Here is an 11,453-nt window from a genome sequence, read left to right as displayed (position 1 = left end):
GCGATCCAACTTCCCCGCCACTATGAGGAGCTCTCTATGATATCTGCTGTGGAGGTGGATGAGCAACTTCTTGACACGAGTGTATATCTAGACGATTCTCTAGAAAAAGCACTCATGTTGTTCGATAGCTTGGATATTGATGATGAGGTTGAGGAGATGATGCATATCCTAGATGCACCTGTGCTTACATGCAGGGAATACACCCGTGTGAGCCCCTGAATAGGCCAAGTGGATCTCCTCCAAAGTCGTCAATTGAAGAAGCTCAAAAATTGGAGCTTAAACCCCTACCCCCTCACCTTCAATATGCTTATTTGGGTAGTTCTGATACTTTACCTGTTGTTTTTTCTTCTGACTTGTCTAAATTGCAGGAAGAAAAGTTGTTGAGAGTGCTACGAGAGCACAAGCGAGCAATTGGGTGGACGATGTCGGGCATTAAAGGCATTAGTCTAGCTTTCTGCATGCATAAAATCCTCATGGAGGACGGACACAAGCAAAGTGTAGAGCAAAAACGCCACCTAAATCCAATCATGAAAGAGGTGGTAAGAAAAGAAGTGATTAAGTGGCTTGATGCAGGTATTGTATTCCCAATCTCTGATAGAAAATGGGTAAGCCCCGTTCAATGTGAGCCTAAGAAAGGGGGGATGACTGTAGTGGTTAATGAAAATAATGACTTAAGTCCTACAAGAACTGTCACTGGGTGGAGAATTTGCATAGATTATAGAAAATTGAATAATGCCATCCGAAAGGACCACTTTCCCCTCCCTTTCATTGACCAAATGCTTGATAGGTTAGCTGGCCAGGAATACTATTGTTTCCTAGATGGTTATTCGGGGGTATAATCAGATTGCTATAGCCTAGAGGACCAAGAGAAAACCACATTTACGTGTCCCTATGGCACATATGCGTTCAAGAAAATGCCCTTTGGTCTCTGTAATGCACCTCCGACTTTTCAAAGGTGTATGATGGCTATTTTTACTGACATGGTTGAAAGATTTGTGGAAGTGTTCATGGATGATTTTTCTAAGTTTGGGTGTTCTTTTGATAATTGTTTAATGAAACTTGATAAAGTGCTTGGTAGGTGTGAAGAGACAAACTTGGTATTAAACTGGGAAAAGTGCCATTTCATGGTACGTGAAGGTATAGTCTTGGGGCACAAGATGTCAAAAAATGGTCTGCAGGTGGATAAAGCAAAGGTAGAGGCGATTGAAAAATTGCCCCCACCGACATCCGTCAAAGGCATTCACATTTTCTCGGGCCATGTAGGTTTTTATCGTCGATTCATTAAATATTTTTCAAAAATTTCTTCTCCGTTGTGCAGGCTTCTAGAGAAAGATGTCACCTTCAAGTTTGATGATGCATGTCTGAAAGCATTTGAGGAGCTGAAGAGAAGGTTGGTGACTGCACCAATTATCGTCGCCCCAGATTGGGGACAGCCATATGAGTTGATGTGCGATGCAAATGACATAGCAATCAGAGCTATTTTGGGTCAAATAAGGGATAAAATCTTTCACTCCATTTATTATGCGAGCAAAACTATGAATCCAACTCAGATGAATTAAATAGTTACTAGAAAAAGAGTTGTTTGCAGTGGTGTGGGCATTTGACAAGTTCAAATCTTATCTAGTGGGAGCCAAAGTTATCGTCTACAAAGATCATTCAGCTATCAGATACTTGTTTGAAAAGAAAAATGCCAAGCCGAGGCTGATTCGTTGGGTCCTCCTATTGCAAGAATTTGACTTAGAAATCCGAGATCGAAAAGGAACAGAGAATCAAGTGGCTGATCACTTGTCCAGATTAGAAAATCGGAACCATGTAGCTGAAGGGGGTTTGATCAAAGAAACATTTCCTGATGAGCAGTTATTAGCAGTCACCTCAAGTGAAGCCCTGTGGTATGCAGATTATGTGAATTTTATTGCAAGTGGGGTGACGCCACCAGAATTGACACTTGACAATAGAAGAATCCTACATGATGTAAGGCTCTACATGTGGGATGAGCCATTCCTGTATAGGCAGTATGCAGATCAGTTGGTGCGAAGGTGTGTTCCTGAGGAAGAGATGAATGCAATATTGCATGGCTGTCATGCTTCGCCATATAGAGGTCATCACGATGGGGATAGAACCGCCCAAAAAGTGCTACAATCAGTTTTCTATTGGCCAAAATTGTTTAAGGATACACATGCCTTTGTTAAAAAGCATGACGGATGCCAAAGAACCGGAACTATCACGAGGAAGCACGAAATGCCTTTGCAAAATATTCTGGCAGTAGAGCTTTTTGATGTTTGGGGGATTGATTTCATGGGACCGTTCCCATATTCTAATGGTTATAGGTACATCTTGGTGGCGGTCGACTATGTTTATAAGTGGGTGGAGGCCATTGCTCTTCCTACTAATAACGCAAAGGTAGTAGTAAGCTTTGTAAAGAAGCACATCTTCGTGCGCTTTGGGACTCCAAGAGTGTTAATAAGCGACGGAGGAACTCACTTTTGTAACAAATTGCTGAATAATGTTCTTGCAAAGTATGGAGTTAAGCACAAAGTTTCCACTGCCTATCATCCCCAAACGAGTGGTCAAGTAGAAGTTTCAAACAGAGAGGTAAAGCATATTATGGAGAAAACAATAAATGGAAATAGAAAACACTGGGCCGGGAAGCTGGATGATGCATTATGGGCATATCGAACTGCATACAAGACTCCCTTAGGTACTTCTCCGTACAGGTTGGTTTATGGGAAGGCATGCCACTTGCCCGCCGAGCTTGAACATAAAGCTTATTGGGCGATCAAAAAGCTAAATATGGATATGAACTCAGCTGGTGAGAAGAGGTCGCTGCAACTCAACGAGCTTGATGAGTTTCGATTGCACGCATATGAAAATGCCAAATTATATAAAGAAAAGATGAAGAGGTGGCATGACAAGCACATTCAACATCGAGAGTTTGAGCCGAGTCAAGAAGTTCTCTTGTTCAATTCGAGGTTGAAGCTATTCCCTGGAAAGCTTAAGTCTCGTTGGGCAGGTCCTTTTGTTGTGGTAAGTGTGAGGCCTCACGGAGTGGTGGAACTGCATGATACGAGCTTAAGTGGAATCTTCTTGGTAAATGGCAAGAGAATAAAATATTATTGGAGTGGTGACATTGCACGTCACAAGACCTCAGTGGACTTGGCAGATGCTTAAACACGTGTTGAGTCGTGTCATGACGTTAAATCAGGCGCTCGTTGGGAGGCAACCCAATTTTTACCGCTTTCGAAGCATAGTTTTTTTTTGTTTTCTTTTAGTTAGAATAGGCTAATCTTTTCTTTGTAGTTGCAAAAAAACAAATCTTAGGTGGAAATGGTGTGGAATGTGTGTAATGTATATATTGAGTGCTCGGGTAGTCGGGATTGTTTATCAAAAAAAAAAAATAATAAAAAATTAGTGAATTGAGCGCCCAGGCCAGCGCCCCACGCTTCCTAGGGCGCACTTTCCAATGTGTCTGAAGCTTCAACGCCAGCCCCAGCATGGGGCGCTGGGCTGGCGGGTTAGGTATGTATTTTTTTTATTTTTTCTTTATTTAATTAAAAATACCCAACTCAATTACCTATATACACACACAACCCAACCCATACCTATCCCCCACCTAAATTAAAATAGCTAAAACCAAAATCCCTCCTTTCTCCAAAAACGCTGAACACTGCCCGTTCCTCTTCTCCCCTTTTCTCTCAAGTTCTCATATTCGTCAATCTTCCTTGCTCAATTCCATCTCAAGACTATAAGGTATGTTCTTCTTGTTATCTCTTTTCTTGTATTTTGGAAGTTCTTAGAGTATTTGTGGTCTTCTTTCTCCCCCAATCCTCAAATCCCCTAGGTCTCTTAAACATACTTTGATGTTATTGTGGGTGGAATGATTATACATGAAATTGGTGCAAAATTGGTTGTGCAGTTGTGTTTGAAGTAGTAAACTATAATTCCCTCTACTTCATGTAAATTTGGGAGGCCCACCTTCTCCCACCATTATTGAAATAGAAGAGCAAAATTGATGCCCACGAGGTATTTGCTAAAATGCTTAAGAGAGTAAATTTGAATACCGGTGAAGTCTAAGTAGCAGAGTGTAGTTGTATATGAGTTTGGGCGAAGTGTGGGGTGTTTTGGGGGTATTGTATATTGTTGTAAACTTTTGTAAGTTGTAGTTAGTATACTAAAATAGTGTAGTAATGTAGACTTTAGCTTTGTTATGCTTGCACCATAGTTAAGTTACGGCCATGTTAGACTAATTGAATTTTATGGCATAGGGAAGTCTAAGTACCTATAGCCTTGTGATGACACATTGGTGCACATTGAATCAATATTATGATTCGATTATACATAGCCTTCAGTTTTAAGTGTGGGGTCATCTTGCCTCTCACGATGACCTTAGGCAACATCTCTTGATTCATTCTCATCTTTGTGTTTATCATGTGTAGGTTGCTATGGCTCGTGACGATACCGCTAAAGGAAAAGGGGTAGGGAAGTCCTCCACTACTGCTTCCCCTCCAAAGAAACACAAGCAAGGCGAGAGCTCTTCCCAACAAGCCAAGGGAAAGCAAGTGGCTAGCGGGTCTACGAGGCCACCACGGCCTCAGGTGGAACTTGTTTGGGATGACGCCATCAAATGGCATGATACTTTTGTTCCATATGGGAGATATGTGTCTGAAATGGGGATAAATGTGAAGGCTTTAGAACGGAACTTCCCAGATGTACTTGCTACATTGATCGAAAAGAAGATGGATAAGCTCCTCGAATGTCCGGGCCCGGCAAATCTCAGCATGGTAAGAGAGTTATATGCTAACTGGAACGAGAAAAATGACGAGTCGTGGGTAAGAGGAAAGGAAATTCCAATGGATAGGGAAGCCTTGTGTCATTTTTTGGGAGTTGATAGCCCTAACCCACGAAGGCTTCGAAAGCTCGCCAAAAGTCCACGCTATCAAGCAATACGTCACACACTTTGTGGAGTTGATTCTAATGCAAAGTGGACGTAAACTAAGGGAAATATTCAACTTGAAATACTCCGGTTCGACTTCAACAAAATGGCCAAGGTCTGGCAAAACTTTGTGCAAGCTAGATTAATGCCCGTTGAGCATAATAGTGAGTGCACTCGAGCTAGAGTGTGCGTGATCTACTTTTTGATGACCGGGTGCCCCATAAATGTGGATGAGCTCATGCTTGGGGAGATGACCCGCACCCATTTTGGAGGAAGGATCAAAAGGTTTTTTTTGGCAACATCCTGACACAATATATGCTCTCTCGTGGGGTACCAGAGTACCCTGGCTATGATGAGGTAGTGGAGGCACCCACATCATTGTTAGACATCGCATCCATGCTATAGTCCACATCCAAGCTCACCCAAGCTGCTAGGAATGAGAGAGACGAAAATTTCAACAGGTATCTTTACAAATCCCTCAATGTTATTATGAGCAGGCTAGGGGTGTCAGATGAGAAGTGCACGCGATTGCGAAGTGATCTCTCCAGTTCTTCCAAGGAGATATTAGGCATAGCACCAGACAGTCCCGTTCATCCGTATGAGGATGAAAACACTGACAACAAATCTGATAATGAGGATGCGGATGATGATGAATTTATGGGACCAATGGCTTTGGTACCCTTAGGAGATGATGATGAGCCTATTGCCGCAGCTGGTTGGCATCCTGATGAGGCAGACTCTGACTAGCAGGGAGTTCTTTCTTTCCACCTTACTTCATTTTTGAATTTATTATGCATCGGGGACTATGCATTGTTTAAGTGTGGGTGGGGGAATACTCCTTGAATTGTATAAAACGTTTTTTTAGTGTTATTGTTTTTTTTTATTTTATCACCTTTTATATTATTTTAAGACTAACATAGTCTAATTAGCTATATTACATAAAAAAAAACATTTAACAAAAACTTAGACTTTTTCCGACGATGGATCTGTTGGATAATCTTTTTGAGGGATTAAGGTCCGATTAAAAATACCAAAAAGATTTTTTTTTGTTTTATTTTTTATAGTATCCCTTGATTTTTCTTTGGACGCTGGTTCTTTTCCAAGGGTGTAGCTCGAATCGAGTGTTTTGTTTTATTTTTTTGAGTAGTATAAGGGAGAAAACTGAGGTGCTCGGAGATACCTTTTGACATGTTTGGTGTTGGCAAGTTAAGTTAGGGCATGCGCTCTGTCTTCCTGCATATATGATTTGAATTGTACTTCCCAAGTAGATTAAATAGCCTACTCTTTGATGCCTTTTTCTTAGTTGATTGACTTTTACACGACCTTGTGCATTATTGCTTACAAATTCTCAACTTGATATGCTTGCTTGACCTGAGAGTCACACAGAACCATTTTAAGTAAGTCAAGTGCCATGTGTGTGTAAGTATTGTTGATATTCTGTGCTATCCTGTGTAGTCTAGAACTTTTTCCGTGTGTTAATCAACGCGAAATCATTAAGTTGTGCTAGTCTAGGAGATGATGTAAGCATTTCTTGCTTGACCATAAAGGTGCTTGTCACTGACAAATTGAATTTTCCCATTACTAGCCCCTTTGAGCCTATAGACCGTTTTCTTGGCACCCACATTACAAGCCGTACTCCAACTTTATTATTAATGTGAGAGTGTTGAACCTTTACCTCCTAAGGCATTTAGTCACTAGAAGAAGTAAGGTGAGAGATTGGGAAGTGGCTTTCGAGTGGAACCATGGAAGGGCCCTTAAGGTGCACTAAAATTGTGAATAAAGGTCACTAGCTTATGAACTTCAATGTATGGAGTGTGTAAAAAAACAAATGAGGAAAATTTTTGCAAGAAAAAGCAAACAAAAGTTCAAATAATGTAGAGAGACACATCTCCTAATCCTTCTCACTCGTGCTAGTAGAACCATAGAGGTGCTTGATGGAAAAGAGGGCTATGCTAGTTATGGTGTATGACAAGTGAATGGGTTGCAAAGCAATTGCGCTTGAATTATGAGTGTAGTGTATTAAAGTGCTTAGGAGGATTAGTCATTATGCCTAAATGTATCCTACCCATCCCTTAGCCTACATTACAACCTTAAAGTCCTAATTGATCCTAGATTTAGCTAGCTTAGATTAGTAGAGATGTACACTACGGGCAAGCTTATTGTACGACCACGGGATGTACATGAATTCTTTGTGAGAGTGAGTGAATGTTGTTCAATTGTGTGATGTCCTTAATTTATGTTCAATGACATATTTGAATTTGTGGACTACTTAGATATTAATTTTTTTTGCTTGTGGAGAGGGCACTTGATCTCATGACGGATTGGTGATGTTGTACACTTTCTTGTGTTGAGTGAGTGCGTGAGTTGAGGATGCTCAGTGATAACGAGTTGTCTCTTGAGGTAAAGTGGTTGTGGAGAGGTTGCTTGAGTTGGTTGAAAAATATTAAGTATACTTGGGCTATTTAAAATCGGGAAGAATATGAAATTTGTGTGTTCATGCTTAATTGCCAACATCGATCATAGTCAAAAGGTAGGGTGTTTGACTGAATTAATTGTGAAGTCCTCTTTCATAGTGCTAAGTATATTTTGGGGATGTTAATATAGTTCCATTGCTCGAGGACAAGGAAGAGTCTAAGTGTGGGATGTTGATAATCGGCTTAATGTATGCATATTTTGATATATATCGCCTCACATTTTGCTCATGTCTCGACGATTTGAGATGTTTAATATGATTATTTATGCTAAATTTTGGTATTTCTATGTGTAGGGATCATTTAGATGCAATTTGGGACGAAAGGGCGCTAATTGGAGCGAAATCGGGATAAAAACACAAACGCGCTGGCTGTGGCACAATTTACAACAACTAAAATTTGTGAGCGCCAGGGCCAGCGCCCCACGCTGCCCTGGACGCTCAAGACGTGAAAGTAGCATTTTTCGACTAGGACTCGGTTATTTCGATCGCTAGACGCCCCCAACTCATATAAAAGCCAACCTAAACCTATATTTTAGAGGAGGACGTGACTTAGAGAGAAGAGGGAGGCGCCAAACACTCGGAAGCAAGGATTTGATCAATTCTTTCATCCCTTTCCTAATACTCATTGATTTTATGTTTCAAAATATTATTTTTGATGATTGTATGAACATGAGTAGCTAAGAACTCTATTGTTCTAGGGTCATGGGTATACATGAATGTTGACGTTTGAAGTTTAATTTGACGAAGTTGATTTTATCATATTGGGTTGTTTATTTAATTCTGTTTTTAATTATTTTGCTGAGTAGCTAGCAGTGAAATACTATCTACGAATCTAGAGTTGAACTCAAAAGTGGGAATTCTAGATTGCATATAGATTTAAATAGAGCAAGTTCTTAAACCCGGGCATCGGGGAACGGATTCGCAATTAGGATAGACATATACCTAATTGCCTTGCTCGGTTGCAATACAGGAATTGTAAATGCGTTCTTGTTAATCTTAATTCCATAGACATATAGGTATTAAGTTAGCTTAAATAGGCGTAAGGACTCGACAGATTCTTATGAGTAATATCAACCCTGTCAATCAACAATCCAGATAAATCAATTAGTTATTTTAAGCTAAGAATGCAACATGATTGTTAGATAACCCGTGACCCTGGAATATTATTTCCTATTGATTGTTATTCGAAATTATTTAAGTGTTGTGGTTGATTTCTAGTATTTCATTACTTGATAGTTTTAGGTAGTAAATTAGAAATTTTTTTATTTTGTAAGAAATCGCTTGAATCGATAAGTTATTTGAGTTTGAATTAGTCAAAAGTTAATCATAAGTCTTCGTGGGAATGATACTCTACTCACTACTCTATTACTTGACGACCACATATACTTGCGTGAGTGTGTTTGGTCGCAACAATCACACAATTATTTATGGTTTGTTTTGGAAAATAAGTTTTAAAAAAATTTCTTTCTTTCTTAAATTCTATGCATAATCAAATCCCCTACATAAATTAAAATGGATTGAATACTTTTTATCTAGTTTCTAGTTATGTAAAAACAAAAATAAAAAAGATTGATAAATTAAAAAATAGAATTTAGACATAAAATTATTAATGTAGTATTAGTGCAGCCTGTGGGTATACTGGTATAGTCTAATCTTATATTTCTTGTCACCCATGGCGGGAAGGGAAAGTAACCGTTGCTGCTAGCTGCCTGTAGGTCGCTGGAACAACAGGCGACCTACTTAGAAAATTAAATACCCCCACATTGAGCACAAAAAGGAATATAACATGCAGATTCTTATATAATTTTTCTCTTTTCTTTTTCTTTCCCATATGTAATTTGCCTAAAATATCATATTCTTCTCTTTTTTGGAAGTTTGCGACCCTAAAATCTGTAGTCATTTTCCTCAATTGCGATCATGAGGAGACAAAAACATAAACATACATTATCTACTCACCTGCCCAGCCTCCAGGTGAAATTATAAAAAGATGAATGTACTTATTTTACTTCTTGGAAATATAATTGCCTCAAGAAATACAATCATAAGATGATAGGTTTTTTTGTTTTTAAGAAAAAGAAAATATCCAAAAATAACGAAATAGAAAAAATAAAAAAGAAAACATTTCCATTTTATTTCATCATCCGGAAAACTACTTAAAATGGCCATGATACTATTGCTAGGGCACTCAAGTAGCTAAGTAGGATCCCTTTTTTTCTCCTATAATAATTGCATAGGCATTTTCCTTTATGCCAAGGCTGGGTCAAAATCTACCTTTAGAATACTTAAGTCAAAATAGAATTGGTGGAACGTTCCCAGCTGTCGCTTGTCGAAGTGATCTAAGAAATGGTGAAGTCTGTGGTAGAAGAGTCAGCAAGAGCTGAAGTCGAAGAGTCAGCAAGAGCTGAAGGCGAGGAGTCATAATCATAGACGAAGGCTGAGGTCGAGCACCCTTGACAGAATTATAATAGCTAGTTTAATGATAGGACATAAAAGAGAATATTTTAGTGGATATTCTTTGCACTTGTACTGTTAGGATTGTTTTAGGAACATGTTCCCTATAAATAGAAAGAGACACAATGATAGGGGACATGTGATATCATTTGTAAAATACACTTTGACTTTAAAGGAGAGAATCAGATTTTATTGTAAGGATACAAACATAACCTTTTCACTAAGATTCTTCTCTACACTTTTTCACCGGATCCAAGGATAACTCAGATATTCAAAAGATTGTCCATCATTCATCATTGTCAGAAAAAATATTCACTGATTCAATCTTTTCTTGGAGAACCCATTCATTCTATTTACTTAAATGCCATTTATTACTATTCATCAATATTTAATGCTACATTATTTCTTCTCACTTCTTCAATATTGGTTATATGCTGCCACTGCTGCTAAAATATATCTACGTAGTATTTATTTCACTTCTGAGAACTTCATCTTTGGGATATTATTGTTAACTAAGACTAACTCTCATTTATATAAATTTAATTAGTTAAACCAAGATCTATATTTTTTGGTCAAACAATTTGGCGCCGTCTGTGGGGACTTCTTAGTTAAATTTTTAGTTTCCTCTAGATCTACAATTAACGCAAGTCACTAACATCAAAAATCTCGAGTTCTCATTTCTTTGTGCGTACAAAACCCTATATGGTAGGTAACCAAGGAGAAAGGAAAAAAATAGCAAGTGATTTCCTTAGCAACCCCATGAATGTTATCAACGAAAATTGTGAAACAGTAGGCAAGGACGTGAAGCTCAACGCGTCTCCTAGGTGTGAGAGGTCGCCTCCCCCCACTGCAGCATATCAAAACCAAGTGGAAAAGGGGCCTCCACGTCCGCAAAAGAAGGGACGCCCCTAGCTGTGAAAAGACTTCTCGAAGCATGGATGACCGACATGCTAGTGAGCGTCCTCAACAAACCTGCTCCATGAATACAGAAATCGCAAGAGCCTGCATGATACAACAAACAGACGAGCAGTGCAACCGACCAAGCCCTCCGACGATAGGTATAACTCACAATATTACTAACAGTGCAGGTGACAACACCCTCGTTGTTGTTTTAAAAATAATGGAAGAAATGGATAATGAAAAAAAGCACTACGAGACCAGATGAAAGAGCGCCAAGAACGAGTCGACAATATACCGGGTGCTCCTAAGCTACTTCTAAAGAGGGACACCGACATGTTTGTAGAGCAGTCGTGCAATGATGATGCAGCCCCGCATACCATACCAAAAACCTTCAAAATGCTGCCCTACCTCAGGATATACGACGGAACGACCGATCCTGAGGATCATGTGACTCATTACGTCACCGCTGTGTAAGACAACGACCTCGCCAAAGAATAAGTGTCCTCTATTTTGCTGAAGAAATTTGGCAAAACCCTTACAGGAGGGGCATTAACATGGTATTCATAGCTACCAGCCCGCTCCATAGAAACTTTTGAGGAAATGGCCGACGGGTTTGTAACTCCCCATGCCGCAACCAAGAAGGCTGAAGCAAGAGTAAATGACATATTCGCTATCAAGTAGTCCTTGGGAGAGGGATAA

Source organism: Nicotiana tabacum, chromosome 24, assembly GCF_000715075.1.
Source record: "Nicotiana tabacum cultivar K326 chromosome 24, ASM71507v2, whole genome shotgun sequence".
NCBI classification, from domain to species: domain Eukaryota; kingdom Viridiplantae; phylum Streptophyta; class Magnoliopsida; order Solanales; family Solanaceae; genus Nicotiana; species Nicotiana tabacum.
This window is presented reverse-complemented; position numbering follows the sequence as displayed.